We start from the raw sequence: 19,808 nt of genomic DNA, 5'->3' as shown, positions 1-19,808 counted from the left end.
TGGAAGGGCCCCTACCCTGTAATACTTTCTACCCCCACAGCAGTCAAGGTACCAGGACATGACTCCTGGATTCACTACTCACGAGTCAAGCCATGGAAGAAAACAGAAGAGGACACTCAATACACCTGTGAGCCCCTGGGAGATCTCAGATACCTATTCAGAACTACCAATGAGTGTCATTCTAATGAACACCCCCAAAATCTGGTTTCTGGGGATAAGATTTCTCAGGATAACTCTAAGGAGTCAACACAGCTTGACAGAGACTGTACTCCAAGACAGACAGGAGATAGATCTTCTGATTCCTGAACAAGGAGGGACTTGATTTATCCTGGCAATGTGAATTTAAAATTGACCAATGTCCCTACTAGTCCTTGTTATGCTATATTGATGATGCTTATGATTATTCCATGTACTGTCAATTGTCTAACCTGTTTTGTCTCTGCCCAGGTCAACCAGCTACAACATGCAGTGCCAGTTCAACAAAGATATAAAACTACAGCTGACCACGGAAAATATCACACACCCTTGGACACCGCTATAAGGACTCTGAAGATTGAGACTAGCAAGAGGGGGAGGCCCAATACCCCTCGCCGCCCCAGTTCACCAGGAAGTAGCCAGAAAGACCTCGATGCCCCTATTCCCAAAGAATTGAGCCCCCCATCTCTTGAGGGGGGAATGTTAGGTAGGTAGAATAGGGAAAAGGAGTCCAAAATGGCGGTGGCTAAAAGACAAGGAAGGTCCGAGGACCAGAGTGAAAACTTCAGGAAGAACAAACAGCACTCCTGGCTAAGCCCAATTTGCATAGGGCAGGCCCAGGTGGAGGAAGAAACATATAAAAGGAGGAGCCAAAGCGCTTTCTCTCGGACTCTCTCTCCCGCGTGCATGTGCGCGCGCGCTCTCTCTCTCTTTCTCTCTCTCTCTCTCTTTCTCCCTCCCCACGCACTCCTCCACTCCCTTCTCTTCCAGTCTTGGATTCTCCTGCTATCTTCTAAATAAAATAGAGCTGTAACACTGATTTGCCTAAGAGCTGTAACACAGTTTGTCCAAGACCCGAGAGCTGTGATGCGCCGAGGGCTTTAATGTCCGTTGCTCCAAATCTTTGTTGTGACGAGACAAAGAACCGAGGAACATACACTCGTGTGACACTTAGATCCTAGATCATGCAATATCAGTGGGAAAGAAAAACAGTATATGAAAGGAATGAGCGAAATTGCAACACTGTGTGCTCCAAAGTCATGGGTGCTCTCCCTGTTAGTTCTACAGAGTGGAGGTGATAATATTATTAAATTATTGGCAGAAAATTCATGGAGAATTCACATCTAAGAGTCTTGGATTTTTATAACACTGTGATGATTGTTTTAATATCTTATTTAATTCCCACATTAACCATGTGATACCAAATCAAAGTAAATTAGAGAGCAGTTTTTCATACTGTTAAAGCAAAGAGTGAAATTTAGAAGAACAAAATTTAGCTTTTAATAAAAACAATAATAGCTAGCTTTCAAATAGATTTTCTATGAATGCCCAAACAACTTTAAGTTTCTTTACATGTATCAAATGAATTAATTCATATAGCAATCCTAACTGTTGGTACAACTGTTAGTCAGTTTTGCAGCCAAGTGATCTATGGCACATGGAGATTAAGCAGTTTGTTACACAGCTGGCAAGTGAAGCCGTGATTCGATTGCAGGCCATCTTGTCAGGTGCTGGAGTCCAGCTCCAGCAGCCAGGGATTCAACCTGAAAAGATGGACGGTGTTGGCGAATGAGACAGCCTCTCAGTTTTCTTTTGGACTGCCCATTTATTTCAAGTTTAAGATTCTTTTTTATACTTTTACAAAAACATTAGGTCAGAGGTTTGACATTTTCAGTTCCCACTCTCCCAGATTTATTATCTCCATAAATCATTGTTGCTCTTCAAACAGAGTTCCTGCTTCAGTGATTCTCTCGGAATCAGCCTTATTATTTATTATTTACCTCCTCTAATGTGCCCTATAGTTAACTTGTGATTACATTGTAACCCATGCTACATGAGTTCCCTGGTGGATTTCCCTGGTGGCTCAGAGGTTAAAGCTTCTGCCTGCAATGTGGGAGACCTGGGTTTGATCCCTGGGTTAGGAAGAGCCCCTGGAGAAGGAAATGGCAACCCACTCCAGTATTCCTGCCTGGAGAATCCCATGGACGGAGGAGCCTGGTGGGCTACAGTCCACGGGGTCGCAAAGAGTCGGACACAACTGAACGACTTCACTCACTCACTCACTCATGCTACATTCCTCAGTTTACTACTTATCTTCCTAAATCCTGTTTGCTGGTGACATCCTGAGCTCACTATCTCTTAAAAAGGCTTCTAGCTATAGTGTCTCTAAAATTCCTAACTTCTATAAGCTATAGTAAAATATGCTAACTTTACAACATTCCTTAAATCTTTAACTTCTAATTATTTTAATTATTTTTAAGCCCTAAATTCATTAAACTCCTTTGCCATAAACATTTTCCTCACAAATAGGCTTCAGATAGCAATCCCTCCCATGGCCTCAAGCTGTGGCCTCTGTGATCATCCTGGAACACTCTTTTGTAAAAGTCCTTAAACAAATGTCAATGATTAACTTCATGAATTATTCTCTGAGCACAGCTGCAGAAGGCTTTGTGCCTTCTCATGCTCCTTTCAAGAACAATAAGAACCTTAATATTCTTTTTCAGTCAACTCAGCCGAGAAGAGGAAAAGACAAATCAGAATTACAAGGCCTAACTCCTTCATCCCAGGACCGTGCCTGCAGAATGAGGACAGGGGTCTGGGGCTGTGCCTCCATTTTGTCAGTAATGCCTAATGCGGCTCCCAACGGTCAGGATTGTATTTTTCGTCCATGACACTATGTTTAGACTATGCTTGCATGGAAAAACTTGAAACATAAAGGGTAGGGAAATGAGAAGCAGGGCTGGGACTCATGCTGAGTCAAGTGATGTCTGGAGTGCAATATTTAAGGAGGCATCAATTTAATAATGGTGCAATGCAGAGTTAGCCCTGAAACTGAGTGCGTGCTCTGAGATTCTGTACTAGAGGAGTCTCATTCCTTATTTAGGTAACACCGTATCCTACTTCTGGCTCTGATGAAAGGAAAAAAAATGGAAAAAAGTAATCATCAGTGAGTAACTCATTAACTCTACAAAAAATAATTTTTCTAGGGAGTGTGTTACAACCCTGGAAACTAAAGATTTAAGAACATTATACCATATTAATAATTATAGGAGCATAATTTATGTATAAACATATTAAAAGTAATAGGTAATTTTATCAACAACATAATGTTTAATTATCTCAAGAAAGCAAACAGAAAATTTAAATAATTACTTAATATAACAGGTGATAAATAATGGAGTTAGGATTCAAACTTAAGTATGATTTAAAAAATAAACTCAAAATGGATTAAAGATCTCAATGTAAGACCAGAAACTATAAAACTCCTAGAGGAGAACACAGGCAAAACACTCTCCGACATACATCACAGCAGGATCCTCTATGACCCACCTCCCAGAATATTGGAAATAAAAGCAAAAATAAACAAATGGGACCTAATTAAACTTAAAAGCTTCTGCACAACAAAGGAAACTATTAGCAAGGTGAAAAGGCAGCCTTCAGAATGGGAGAAAATAATAACAAATGAAGCAACTGACAAACAACTAATCTCAAAAATATACAAGCAACTCCTACAGCTCAACTCCAGAAAAATAAATGACCCAATCAAAAAATGGGCCAAAGAACTAATAGACATTTCTCCAAAGAAGACATACAGAAGGCTAATAAACACATGAAAAGATGCTCTAAAGCACTCATTATCAGAGAAATGCAAATCAAAACCACTATGAGGTACCATTTCATGCCAGTCAGAATGGCTGCAATCCATAAGTCTACAAGCAATAAATACTGGAGAGGGTGTGGAGAGAAGGGAACTCTCTTGCACTGTTGGTGGGAATGCAAACTAGTACAGCCACTATGGAGAACAGTGTGGAGATTCCTTAAAAAACTGGAAATAGAACTGCCTTATGATCCAGCAATCCCACTGCTGGGCATACATACTGAGGAAACCAGAAGGGAAAGAGACATGTGTACCCTAATGTTCATCGCAGCACTGTTTATAATAGCCAGGACATGGAAGCAACCTAGATGTCCATCAGCAGATGAATGGATAAGAAAGCTGTGGTACATATACACAATGGAGTATTACTCAGCCATCAAAAAGAATACATTTGAATCAGTTCTAATGAGATGGATGAAACTGGAACCTATTATACAGAGTGAAGTAAGCCAGAAAGAAAAACACCAATACAGTATACTAACGCATATATATGGAATTTAGAAAGATGGAAACAATAACCCTGTGTACAAGACAGCAAAAGAGACACCGATGTATAGATCAGTCTTATGGACTCTGTGGGAGAGGGAGAGGGTGGGGAGATTTGGGAAAATAGCATTGAAACATGTATAATATCATGTATGAAACGAGTCACCAGTCCAGGTTCGATGCACGGTACTGGATGCTTGGGGCTGGTGCACTGGGACGACCCAGAGGGAGGGGAGGGGAGGGAGGAGGGTGGAGGGTTCAGGATGGGGAACGCAGGTATACCTGTGGCGGATTCATTTCGATAAAACTAATACAATATTTTAAAGTTTAAAAATAAAATAAAATAAAAAAAATAAGCACTGATTTGCAATCACAATACCAATGTGCAAATGATCAATGTATCCATCTTTGCTAAATCTCAATATCCTAGCTCAAGAAAAGTGAGTTTAGAAACTGTTATCTGAATTATTATTATTTTCGAGGAACAACAAAGACATCAGAGATGCATACAGAACACAGGGTAAAGCATGACAGGAAGTTACACAGCTAGTGAACACATTCCAGGTGACCCCTGTTTTCCCAAAGTGACCCTCTTAATTGCTTCTATCTGTATCTATTCCCACACAACTTTTCCGGAATGAAATTCTCTGATAGCCCCCACATAGTATCTTACTGAAATATATGTATTTTATTCCCCTATGTACAATCAAATATTCTCTAATTTTTTGCAAACCGCCTAATAATGTGAATTGTATATAACAACATGTATGATCAAGATCATCAAGTGAAGGAAGGGAAATGAAGAATTTAAATACGTAGCTGAAAATATATAAGGAAGATAATTTCTGTTATATTAATAGTTCTACTGAAGTACATAAAGTCGTAGAGAAATACAATAAAATTGTCAAAAAATGTAAATATTTAAGGGAATTCCCTAGCAGCCCAATGGTTAGGACTCTGTACTTTCACTGCCATCAGCCTGAGGTTCAATGTCTGGTTGGGGTACTGCTGCTGCTGCTGCTAAGTCGCTTCAGTCCTGTCCGACTCTGTGCGAGCCCATAGATGGCAGCCCACCAGGCTCCCCAGTCCCTGGGATTCTCCAGGCAAGAACACTGGAGTGGGTTGCCATTTCCTTCTCCAATGCATGAAAGTGAAAAGTGAAAGTGAAGTCGCTCAGTCATGCCCAACTCTTAGCGACCCCATGGACTGCAGCCTACCAGGCTCCTCCATCCATGGGATTTTCCAGGCAAGAGTACTGGAGCAGGGTGCCATTGCCTTCTCTGGGTTGGGGTACTAAGATCCCGCAAACCATGAAACATGGCCACAAAATGATGTAAATATTTAAAACTGAGATCATATGGCAAAGTTGTGGTTCTATTTTCAATAACTATCAATTTGTCCAAAGCCTGTGCCAATCAGGGCATTTGGGGCTTCCCTGGTGGCTCAGGTAGTAAAGAATCCACCTGCAGTGCAGGAGACTGGGTTTGATCCCTGGGTAGGAAAGATCTCCTGGAGAAGGGAATGACAACCCACTCCAGTATTCTTGCCTATGAAATCCCATGGACAGAGGAGCCTGGCGGGCTACAGTCCATGGGATCAGAGAGTCAGACATGACTGAATAACTAACACTTTAACTTTTTTGACATTGGACTGTATTCGGAAAGAATGCCCTAAAAGATATTTCAAGGAAGAGTGTATGGTGATAACACATGGATTATAAACTGAGAAAGGGGAAATGCATACATAATAAAATTCTTAAATTAGAAACAATTGCATTGATCATGGAAATCAATCTGGATATCCTGATACAATTTATAAAACAGGCACTGACCCTTGATGGTAAAAATAAAAAGCAGATAATACATTTACCCTTTTTCACAGATGGATCACCAAGAAAAAGCACCAGAAGGTAATCTCACTAAACTGATGGAGTTTGTTCTCCTGGACTTTGCTGATGTTCCTCATCTCCAGGGGTTTTTATGTGGACGGTTCTTACTCATCTATATAATTATCTTGATGGGCAATGGCATCATATTTCTGATAACAAAACTAGACCCTGGTCTCCAGACCCCCATGTATTTTTTCCTTGGCAATTTTTCCCTTTTGGAAATCTGCTGTGTGTCTGTTACACTCCCCAGAATGCTCACGAGTCTTTGGACACAAAGAAGAACGATTTCTTTAGTTGCGTGTGTCACATAAATGTGCTTCATTCTTATACTTGGGGCCACTGAGTGCTTCCTTCTGGCCGTGATGGAATTTGTAGCCCTCTGCGCTATCCTCTAGTCATAAACTACAGGGTGTTTATCCAGCTAGTGCCTGGCTCCTGGATCAGTGGAATCCCAATCCAAATAGGCCAGATAGGCTAGATTTTCTTTCTGCCCTTTTGTGGTTCTAACCTCATCAACCACTTCTTCTGTGACATCTCTCCCATACTCAAGCTGGCCTGTGGGGACACTTTTCTGAATGAAGTGTTGGTCTCCACAGTTGCTGTGCTGTTTGTTTTGGTTCCATTTCTGTTGATACTTGCCTCTTATGGCAAAATCATCTCCACAGTCTTTAAATTGCCATCAGCCATAGGTCAGGGCAAAGCCTTTTCTACCTGCTCCTCTCATCTTATGGTTGTGGCATTGTTCTTTGGATCAGGCCTTATCACATATTTAAGACCCAAGACCCAAGGCTCAGCAGGAACCGACTAAGTACTTTCTCTCTTCTACACGATTGTGATGCCTGTGTTTAATCCCATGATATACAGTCTAAGGAACAAGGATGTCATGATGGCACTGAGACAGTGGCCATGCAAATACCTTAGTTCCTTGAAAAACTGACTATTTCAGAAGTTGATTTCTTATATATTTATTATAAATTTTCAATATTTATCTTAGGCTCAATTTATCTGTCTATAAAGTGGTCAGTCAGTCAGTTCAGGCGCTCAGTCATGTCTGACTCTTTGTGATCCCATGATCTCCTTCAGAATGGACTGGTTGTATCTCCTTGCAGTCCAAGGGACTCTCAAGAGTCTTCTCCAACATCACAGTTCAAAAGCATCAATTCTTCAGCACTCAGTCTTCTTCACAGTCCAACTCTCACATCAATACATGACCACTGGAAAAACCATAGCCTTGACTAGACGGAACTTTGTTGGCAAAGTAATGTCTCTGCTTTTGAATATGCTATCTAGGTTGGTCATAACTTTTCTTCCAAGGAGTAAGCATCTTTTAATTTCATGGCTGCAGTCACCATCTGCAGTGATTTTGGAGCCCCCCAAAATAAAGTGTGACACCATTTCCACTGTTTCCCCATCTATTTCCCATGAAGTGATGGGACCAGATGCCGTGATCTTTGTTTTCTGAATGTTCAGCTTTAGGCCAACTTTTTCACTCTTCTCTTTCACTTTCATCAAGAGGGTCTTCAGTTCATTTTCACATTCTGCCATAAGGGTGGTGTCATCTGCATATCTGAGGTTATTGACATTTCTCCCAGCAATCTTGATTCCAGCTTGTGTTTCTTCCAGTCCAGCGTTTCTCATGATGTACTCTGCATAGAAGTTAAATAAGCACGGTGACAATATACAGCCTTGACGTACTCCTTTTCCTATTTGGAACCAGTCTGTTGTTCCATGTCCAGTTCTAACTGTTGCTTCCTGACCTGCATACAGATTTCTCAAGAGGCAGGTCAGGTGTTCTGGTATTCCCATCTCTTTCAGAATTTTCCACAGTTTATTGTGATCCACACAGTCAAAGGCTTTGACATAGTCAATAAAGCAGAAATAGATGTTTTTCTGGAACTCTCTTGATTTTTCCATGATCCAGCGGATGTTGACAATTTGGTCTCTGGTTCCTCTGCCTTTTCTAAAACCAGCTTGAACATCAGGAAGTTCATGGTTCACATATTGCTGAAGCCTGGCTTGGGGAATTTTGAGCATTACTTTACTAGCGTGTGAGATGAGTGCAATTATGCGGTAGTTTGAGCATTCTTTGGCATTGCCTTTCTTTGGGATTGGAATGAAAACTGACCTTCCTGTGCTGTGGCCACTGCTGAGTTTTCCAAATTTGCTGGCATATTGAGTGCAGCACTTTCACAGCATCATCTTTCAGGATTTGGAATAGTTCAACTGGAATTCCATCACCTCCACTAGCTTTGTTCGTAGTGATGCTTTCTAAGGCCCACTTGACTTCACATTCCAGGATATCTGGCTCTAGGTGAGTGATCACACCATCGTGATTATCTGGGTCATGGAGACTTTTTGGTACAGCTCTTCTGTGTATTCTTGCCACCTCTTCTTAATATCTTCTGCTTCTGTTAGGTCCATACCATTTCTGTCTTTTATCGAGCCCATCTTTGCATGAAATGTTCCCTTGGCATCGCTAATTTTCTCGAAGAGATCTCTAGTCTTTCCCATTCTGTTGTTTTCCTCTATTTCTTTGAACTGATCTCTGAGGAAGGCTTTCTTATCTCTTCTTGCTATTCTTTGGAACTCTGCATTCAGTGCTTATACCTTTCCTTTTCTCCTTTGCTTTTTGCTTCTCTTCTTTTCACAGCTATTTGTAAGGCCTCCCCAGACAGCCATTTTGCTTTTTTGCATTTCTTTTCCATGGCGATGGTCTTGATCCCTGTCTCCTGTACAATGTCATGAACCTCATTCCATAGTTCATCAGGCACTCTATCTATCAGATCTAGGCCCTTAAATCTATTTCTCACTTCCACTGTATAATCATAAGGGGTTTGATTTAGGTCATACCTGAATGGTCTAGTGGTTTTCCCTACTTTCTTCAATTTCAGTCTGAATTTGGCAATAAGGAGTTCATGATCTGAGCCACCATCAGCTCCTGGTCTTATTTTTGGTGACTGTATAGAGCTTCTCGATCTTTGGCTGCAAACAACAAAATTAATCTGATTTTGGTGTTGACCACCTGGTGATATCCACATGTAGAGTCTTCTCTTGTGTTGTTGGAAGAGGGTGCTTGCTATGACCAGTCCATTTTCTTGGCAAAACTCTATTAGTCTTTGCTCTGCTTCATTCCATATTTCAAGGCCAAATTTGCCTGTTATTCCAGGTGTTTCTTGACTTCCTACTTTTGCATTCCAGTCCCCTATAATGAAAAGGACATCTTTTTTTGCATGTTAGTTCTAAAAGGTCTTGTAGGTCTTCATAGAACCATTCAACTTTAGCTTCTTCAGCATTACTGGTTGGTGCATAGAGTTGGATTACTGTGGTGTTGAATGTTTTGCCTTGGAAACGAACAGAGAGCATTCTGTCGTTTTTGAGATTGCATCCAAGTACTGCATTTCGGACTCTTTTGTTGACCATGATGGCTACTCCATTTCTTCTGAGGGATTCCTGCCCTCAGTAGTAGATATAATCGTCATCTGAGTTAAATTCACCCATTCCAGTCCATCTTAGTTTGCTGTTTCCCTAGAATGTTGACCTTCACTCTTGCCATCTCTTGTTTTACCACTTCCAATTTTCCTTGATTCAAAAAAGTGGTAGTTATTACCAAAATAAAAATTACTTGTAACACTGAGAATCCTTTCTGTCTCAAGTTATACAGTTGTGTATGGGTCAACAAATAGCAAATCATTCACTTGGAATTCTATAACCTTATTGTGAAATGTTCTCTGTGCTTGTAGTAAGAACTTTAGACAAGAATTGCTATAATAGGCCCAGTAGTAATACAGATTCAGTTATATCACTTATTTGAAAGTATATTATTCAGTTCCATAGAGTTGTCACAGAAATTTTAAAAACTAAGTTAGTAATGGGCATTAATTAACATGTTATGTATAGTTTGGCCTAGCAATTATTCTGCAGAGAAATAATTTCTTAGAGTGAAAAGTAGCTCTCATTGGGAGTGTAGTTTAATAAATGATGTTGTACAATGATATTAGTAATTATTAGGCATCATTTATGTGTATATCAGGTTAAATCCATAATATGATTTGTTGAGTTGATAAAACAAAAGATATTATTGAAATCTTTACATATAATAAGATGAGCTTGGAAAAAGCAATGGGAATATTCACAAGTCTTGGTTTTTTAAAATATATTTTCCTAGAGACGATAGTGGGGATAGGAAAATTAGGGGGAAAGACAAAGGATTTAAATTTTTGTAAAAGTAAGTATCTGCTATAAAAGCACAAGTATTGTACACCTTAAACCTTACATACATACACATATTAGAAATGGTCAATACAAAAGTAATCATCATTGTTAATTATGGAAATCTCAGAGTAAATCATTCTATTTGCTTTATTGAAATTGTGCAGTTTATGACAATAAGCTTGTGCTATTCAGGTAATCAAAATAACAAACAATAAATTTGTATTCATTCTGGACAAGGAAAATCACAATTATTAGTTGTATGTGCTATTTCTGTAGTTATATAATTTTCAAAATTCCATGTATATATATTAATCCTTCATATAGACATGCAACAGATCATTGCAGAAGTATGACTTGTCACCAGTACTCAAAGTTAAAAAATATGATGAAGCTTGAACAGTTGCTTTTAAAGTTTATTCCCATAAATATATATGTCAGTTTTGTTCACATTTATATGGAGCTGGCTATATCCAGATGGATAGGGAGGTGCAGTACCACTTTCTCCTTGGGAGAAAGCAACCACATGACATGTGACCAATTCTGATAATAAAGTGAAGAAGGAAAAACCAACTCTTATTGAGAACCAAGTAAACAATAAATCACCAAGATTCTCAGATAATACAGCCATCATAATCTATTAAAATCTAATGGAAACGATTGAATACAGGAGGTTAAAAGAAAGAGAACTATAATAACAGCAACAACAAAATTCCAGGAAATTTTCTAGGCAGAAGTTGGATAAATCCTGAAACTATCATATGTTGAAAAGATTGAGACATAAATTAAGAAATCCTCTCTTTTTTCTCTCCGTCCTGCCTAATTAAAAAAAAAAAAAAAAAACTTTTTTAGAGAGAAGAGATAACTAATGGGGGAGGAGGACAATGTTTAAAAATATTGATATATCAAATTGTGACTGGATCTCTCTCCTTTTATAGAGAAGGGCAAATAAGAGTGATATCTTGGAGCATTATGACTTTTTTGGGTAGATACTGAAGTTCCACAAGCTAAAAATGTCAGTGCACAGCTTCAGAAATTATTTTCTCTTTGATTTTGAAATTAACAAATCCTATCTAAACTAGTTATCACATTCAGTGGTAATAGCTTGCTAAAAATCTGTATCTGTATCACTTATTTTTAAAACACAGTGAATGTGTGCAAATACTACCACTGCTTTGTAAATTATAAATATCTTTATTAGCAAGATAATCTTTTGTTACTACTTTGCATTGTACTATTCCCAGATTAAGTCACTTATAATTCTGAGAAACTAAGCACATACAATTTTATTATTTAGAAACACAAAAACAGATATTCATTTATGTAGGTATACATGCTTGTCTGTGTGTGTCTGTGTGTGTACTTTAGGGGAATATTGCTCTTGTGGACTGAAGTCAACTGACAACAAAGGATAGGAAGGTCAATAATAGTGCAAAATCTTTCCAAGATTAATAGCCTGATTCGGCGAAAGTGTAAAGTGAATATGTCTTCATTGTGCATCTGGATTGTATTAATAGCTATGGATTATTTGCTAGAAAAGAATATTCAGGGAATAACAATAGACATGTTCTCTTTCTTTCCTTCTTTTAAAGGTATCTGCATATTTATATTTATATAGGTATCATACATATAAATGTTTCTTGGAATAGTGTTTTGCTATATGTATCCTTTATATTGATATACTATTTCTTTAGCTGTGACATGAAAGCATGTAAGCTTATTTCACCATCATATAATTAGTACAGAGAACATATATGGAAATAGAATAATAGAATTGGAAGATAAAGAGAAGGTGAACAGATGGTTTCAGGGAAGATTTGGAAAAAATATAAATTATGAAACAAACTTTAAGTGAGATGATTGAAGTTTCATAAAGGAAGGTGATTGAGCTTTGACATAATAAGCTTTACACACAAAAGATATACATATTTATATATGTACATTTATATTTTGTGTTTAAAGAATTTAGATAGATGATAGATACATTGATAAATACAGTGTGTATATGTCCATGCAATAATGGATGCGAAATTTTCTCGGTGGATTCATTTAAGCAATTATATTTAGAATGATTATTAAACTAAGCCATGCCGTGTGGGGCTACCCAAAAGGGGAGGATCATGGTGGAGAGGTCTGACAGAATGTGGTCCACTGGAGAAGGGAATTTCAGTATTCTTGCCTTGAGAACCCCATGAACAGTATGAAAAGGCAAAATGATAGGATACTGAAAGAGGAACTCTCCAGGTCAGTAGGTGCCCAATATGCTACTGGAGATCAGTGTAGAAACAACTCCAGAAAGAATGAAGGGATGGAGCCAAAGCAAAAACAATACCCAGTTGTGGATGTGACTGGTGATAGAAGCAAGGTCCGATGCTGTAAAGAACAATATTGCATAGGAACCTGGAATGTCAGGTCCATGAATCAAGGCAAATTGGAAATGGTCAAACAGGAGATGGCAAGCGTGAATGTCGACATTCTAGGAATCAGCGAACTAAAAGGGACTGGAATGGGTGAATTAAACTCAGATGACCATTATATCTACTACTGTGGGCAGGAATCCCTTAGAAGAAATGGAGTAGCCATAATGGTCGACAAAAGAGTCAGAAATGCAGTACTTGAATGCAATCTCAAAAGCGACAGAATGATCTCTGTTCGTTTTCAGGGCAAAACATTTAGTATCATGGTAATCCAAGTCTATGACTCAACCAGTAATGCTGAACAAGCTGAAGTTGAACGGTTCTATGAAGACCTACAAGACCTTTTGGAACTAACACCCCCAAAAGATGTCCTTTTCATTATAGGGGACTGGAATGCAAAAGTAGGAAGTCAAGAAATACCTGGAGTAACAGGCAAATTTGGCCTTGGACTACGGAATGGAGCAGGGCACAGGTTAATAGAGTTTTGCCAAGAGAATGCACTGGTCATGGCAAACACACTCTTCCAACAACACAAGAGAAGACTCTACACATGGACATGACCAGATGGTCAACACCAAAATCAGATTAATTATATTCTTTGCAGCCAAAGATCGAGAAGCTCTATATGGTCAGCAAAAACAAGACTGGGAGCTGACGGTGGCTCAGATCATGAGCCAAATTCAAAGTTATTGCCAAATTCAGACTTAAATTGAAGAAAGTGGGGGAAACCACTAGACCATTCAGGTATAGTGAAAGTGAAAGTGAAGTCGCTCAGTCGTGTCTGACTCTTTGCAACCCTGTGGACTGTAGCCTGCCAGGCTCCTTTGTCCATGGGATTCTCCAGGCAAGAATACAGGAGTGGATTGCCATTTCCTTCTCCAGAGGATCTTCCCCAACCCAGGGATCAAACCCTGGTCTCCTGCATTGCAGGCAGATGCTTTATCCTCTGAGCCACCATGATTGTACAGTGGAAATGAGAAATAGATTTAAGGGACTAGGTCTGATAGACAGAGTGCCTAATGAACTATGGATGGAGGTTTGTAAAATTGTACAGGAGACAGGGATCAAGACCATCTCCATGGAAAAGAAATGCAAAAAAGCAAAACAGCTGTCTGGGGAGGCCTTACAAATAGCTGTAAAGAAGAGAAGTGAAAAGTAAAGGAGACAAAGAAAGATATCAGCATCCAATGCAGAGTTCATAAGAATAGCAAGAAGAGATAAGAAAGCCTTCCTCAGTGATCAATGCAAAGAAATAGAGGAAAACAACAGAATGGGAAAGACTAGAGATCTCTTCGAGAAAATTAGAGATACCAAGGAACATTTCATGCAAAGATGGGCTCGATAAAAGACAGAAATGGTATGGACCTAACAGAAGCAGAAGATATTAAGAAGAGGTGGCAAGAATACACAGAAGAACTGTACAAAAGAGATCTTCATGACCCAGATAATCACGATGGTGTGATCACTGACCTAGAGCCAGATTACCTGGAATGTGAAGTCAAGTGGGTCTTAAAAGCATCACTACGAACAAAGCTAGTGGAGGTGATGGAATTCCAGCTGAGCTATTTCAAATCCTGAAAGATGATGCTGTGAAAGTGCTGCACTCAATATGCCAGCAAATTTGGAAAACTCCGTAGTGGCCACAGCACTGGAAAAGGTCAGTTTTCATTCCAATCCCAAAGAAAGGCAATGCCAAAGAATGCTCAAACTACCACACAACTGCACTCATCTCACACGCTAGTAAAGTAATGCTCAAAATTCTCCAAGCCAGACTTCAGCAATATGTGAACCGTGAACTTCCAGATGTTCAAGCTGGTTTTAGAAAAGGCAGAGGAATCAGACATCAAATTGCCAACATCTGCTGGATCATCGAAAAAACAAGAGAGTTCCAGAAAACATCTATTTCTGCTTTATTGACTATGTCAAAGCCTTTGACTGTGTGGATCACAAGAAACTGTGGAAAATTCTGAAAGAGATGGGAATACCAGAACACCTGACCTGCCTCTTGAGAAATCTGTATGCAGGTCAGGAAGCAACAGTTAGAACTGGACATGGAACAACAGACTGGTTCCAAATAGGAAAAGGAGTACGTCAAGGCTGTGTATTGTCACTCTGCTTATTTAACTTATATGCAGAGTACATCATGAGAAACGCTGGAATGGAAGAAGCACAAGCTGGAATCAAGATTGCCAGGAGAAATATTAATAACCTCAGATATGCAGATGACACCACCCTTATGGCAGAAAGGGAAGAGGAACTAAAAAGCCTCTTGATGAAGGTGAAAGAGGAGAGTGAAAAAGTTGGCTTAAAGCTCAACATTCAGGAAATGAAGATCATGGCATCTGGTCCCATCACTTCATGGCAAATAGATGGGGAAACAGTGGAAATGGTGTCAGACTTTATTTTGGGGGGCTCCAAAATCACTGCAGATTGTGACTGCAGCCATGAAATTAAAAGATGCTTACTCCTTGGAAGGAAAGTTATGACCAACCTAGATAGCATATTCAAAAGCAGACACATTACTTTGCCAACAAAGGTCCGTCTAGTCAAGGCTATGGTTTTTCCAGTGGTCATGTATGGATGTGAGAGTTGGACTGTGAAGAAAGCTGAGCACTGAAGAATTGATGCTTTTGAACTGTGATGTTGGAGAAGACTCTTGAGAGTCCCTTGGACTGCAAGGAGATCCAACCAGTCCATTCTGAAGGAGATCAGCCCTGGGTGTTCTTTGGAAGGAATGATGCTAAAGCTGAAACTCCAGTACTTTGGCTACCTCATGTGAAGAGTTGACTCATTGGAAAAGACTCTGATGCTGGGAAGGATTGGGGGCAGGAGGAGAAGGGGACGACAGAGGATGAGATGGCTGGATGGCATCACTGACTATGGACACCAGTCTGAGTGAACTCCAGGAGTTGGTGATGGACAGGGAGGCCTGGCGTGCTGCATTTCATGGGGTCGCAAAGAGTCGGACATGACTGAGTGACTGAACTGAACTGAACTGAACTGAAAATCTTGTTTAGAGCAACATCGTTGATTCTACCTCTCCTTTAGAAGTTACCTTTTAATTCTTTTAAATTCAATTTTGCTTAAATACCTGCCTATTCTCCCTTGCACAGTTCTACCCCGAATTGGCAGAAGCAGAGAGACGTGCACCAAAGAGTCTCAGGGCCCCTCTCTCCTCACTGCCAGGAAACACTTGTTCAGGACACTGCTATAAAGGAGTTCAGCTAAGCCAGGCCCTTCTACATATCTTTCAGGAAAATATGCACTTCTTGTTCCTGATATGTAACGTTTGCTGTGACTCAAAATTCCCCCAAGTGATTTCCCTCATGAAGAAATAACTGAAGCTAAGGTATCTATTAGATACCCTACATGGGACTGTGGGAAAGGCAGCCCCTCTCCGCCCTCCAGAGGACTTGTTGATTTACCGGGAAGGCTGAGTCCCATATGTCTCCTCCACTCTCTGTGGCACAAGGCCCTAGAGAGAATCCGTTTCCTTCCTCTTTAGAGGCTCAAAACAGGCAATTAAATATAATTATTGTTTTCTGATGCAATTTATATTTCTTGAAAACATGAGGAAAAATCAATAGCAGACTTAGAAACGTTGTATACGAAAGTAAGTCAAAAGTTTAACTGTCACGTTCTCACTAAGCCCCATTATCATTTCCAGAGACTCCAAAACTGTTGCATAATGACATCACAGCAAAAGTTACAGAGAAGGCAATGGCAACCCACTCCAGCACTCTTGCCTGGAAAATCCCATGGACGGAGGAGCCTGGTGAGCTGCCATCTCTGGGGTATCACAGAGTTGGACACAACTGAAGTGACTTAGCAGCAGCAGCAGCAGCAAAAGTTATCTAGATTGCACAGTAAACATTTCTCTTTTTAAAATATATTGTTTTATGCTTTTAACTTCTTTTAGATTTACCAAGGTATAATTGACAAACAGAATTTATATATATGTAAGGTATAAATTTGATGTTTCGATGTGTGTGTGTGTGTGTGTGTGTGTGTGTGTGTGTGTATATATATATATATGGTAGATTTGTTTAAAATCACATACAATGACACAGAAAAAATATGCAATAAAACTAGTGTTTTTCTTATTGCTTGCCTGTTTGCTTCTCAATTCATATATTTCTCAGCTAAATATTACCTAATGACCTAAAAAATTCAAAGGAAGCTAACAAAGAAACACTGAATTATAAGCTGTTGATGTTAGAATTATAAATTATAATTTTCTGTATGACAAAAATATCCTAAACAACTTCTAATTCCTGTAATTTGAAAGATAGTTCAGCTTAGAATGTATATTCCATCCAAAAACTCTAAAGGAATTAAACAAGTTACTGGAGTGGAACAGAATCTCAGAATATGCTCAGGCTCCCCTGTCCTTGGGATTATCCAGACAAGAACACTGGAATGGGTTGCCATTCCCTTCTCTAGGGGATCTTCTCCACTCAGAGATCTAAGCTGGGTCTCCCCATTGCAGGGAGACCCTTTACCATCTGAGCCACCAAGGACAACAAAGAGGTGAATATGAAAGTAACAGAAATGCTTCTTGTTGCTCATTTATGAAATCAAAACTTAGAAATAGAGTGAAAATCTCAAAGAAATATCAAAGTTATGGTATACATTTATATACAGGACTTCCCTGGTGGCTCAGATGGTAGAGAATCTGCCTGCAATGTGGGAGGTCCAGGTTCCATCCCTGAGTTGTGAAGAATATTATAATATTAAAAATATTTTTAATATTTATAATATAATATCATTTAATATATAATTATATTATATATAATATATATATATAATATATATAATTATATATATAACATGTATATGTCATATATATAATATACATATATATAATATCTATTATACATATAATATATAATATCTATATATAATACATATAAATATATAATAAATTATTTAAATATAAATATATATATAAATATATATAGTTATAAAAGTATATTTATAAATATAAACATTTATAAATATATAAATATATAAAATATGTGTATTTAAATATATAAATATATATACATAAACATAAATATATAATTATATTTAAAAATACATAATATATTAATATATTTCATATAAATTTTGTATTTTAATACATATTTAATGTATTATAATATATTAATATTATACCTTATATATTATTATATTATATATTATTATAATATATTATATATTAATATACATAATATATAAATATAATATATAAAATATATAAATATAAATATATAGGTATTATGTTATTATATGTATTATGTATGTATTATGTATATGTACATTATATGTATTATTATATGTATTATACTATATATATAATATGTATACAATATATATGTATATATGTATATATTATAATATATTATATATTATATATATATTATATGATAAATAATGTATAATATATATAATAAATTATTTATATACTATTATAATATATTATATTATTATAATAATATATAATTATAAATATAATATATAATATAATTACATTATATTATAATATATATAATAATATATATTATATATATTACATATTATACTATATTTTATATATATTATATTATATTTTGTTATATATTATATATATTATATGTATTATATATAATATATATGTAACATGTATTATATAATGTAATATATATAATATGTATAATATATATATGATATATAATATATAATATATATATAATGTTATATACTATGATATAATTATAATTATATATATACTTATATATAGTATATATTATATATATAATAAATATAAATAAATATAACTATTATGTATAATTTAATAAAATATATAATATAATATATAATATATAATGCTATATATTATAAACATACTTATATAATATATATTTTTATATATTTATATATTAATATAATTAACATGATATAATCTTTAATATAATAATATATATAATATACTATATATATTATATATATAAAATAATGTTAATCATGTCTTAATAAAAACAATAATTCTTATTTAATGCTGGAAATATTTGAATATCATCATGCTGGATACAGAATGAGATCTCAAGAAATAACAAAGCAACATAACAGTCTTAGTTAAGCATAGTGGTATTTGTATTTTTAGTCAGTCCTTCATTCACATATTCACTCATTTATTCATTTGATAAATGCTCATGAGAATTCATTTATATCATTTAGCCACAGGGTATATACCTTTCATACAATAAGAAATATAGTAGGATAATGTTTCATTTATCTTTGGAAACAGCTACGGTACATGTGGAACTATAAAGGACTATCAAACCATGTTATGGTCGGTGAACAGTTTGGCCATTTAAAGAATTTCTTATATTTTGTTATAAGAAATATAAGAATTTCTTATATTTTGATATCAATTTAAATCTTTACTTTCTTGAACATGCTGCTGCTGCTAAGTCACTTCAGTCTTGTCAGACTCTGTGAGACCCCATAGATGGCAGCCCACCAGGCTCCCCATCCCTGGGATTCTCCAGGCAAGAACACTGGAGTGGGTTCAGTTGGGCACAGGGAGCGCGCCACGCCTCCCTGTCCATCAACAACTCCCGGAATTCACTCAGACTCACGTCCATCGAGTCAGTGATGCCATCCAGCCATCTCACTCTCTGTCGTCCCCTTCTCCTCCGGCCCCCAATCTCTCCCAGCATCAGAGTCCTTTCCAATGAGTCAACTCTTTGCATGAGGTGGCCAAAGTACTGGAGTTTCAGCTTTAGCATCATTCCTTCCAAAGAAATCCTATGGCTGATCTCCTTCAGAATGGACTGGTTGGATCTCCTTGCAGTCCAAGGGACTCTCAAGAGTCTTCTCCAACACCACAGTTCAAAAGCATCAATTCTTCGGCGCTCAGCCTTCTTCACAGTCCAACTCTCACATCCATACATGACCACAGGAAAAACCATAGCCTTGACTAAATGAACCT

General features: G+C 37.4%; 1 pseudogene; it reads left to right on the top strand.

The window, feature by feature from the left end:
- The first annotated feature begins 406 nt into the window (after nt 1-406).
- On the top strand, nt 407-7,164 carry LOC139184485 (olfactory receptor 10AG1-like; annotated as a pseudogene).
- Nucleotides 7,165-19,808: the final 12,644 nt, after the last annotated feature.

This window comes from Bos indicus, chromosome 8 (assembly GCF_029378745.1).
Source record: "Bos indicus isolate NIAB-ARS_2022 breed Sahiwal x Tharparkar chromosome 8, NIAB-ARS_B.indTharparkar_mat_pri_1.0, whole genome shotgun sequence".
NCBI lineage: Eukaryota > Metazoa > Chordata > Mammalia > Artiodactyla > Bovidae > Bos > Bos indicus.
Note: the sequence above shows the minus strand (reverse complement) of the source record. Positions and strands in the feature narration are given on the sequence as shown.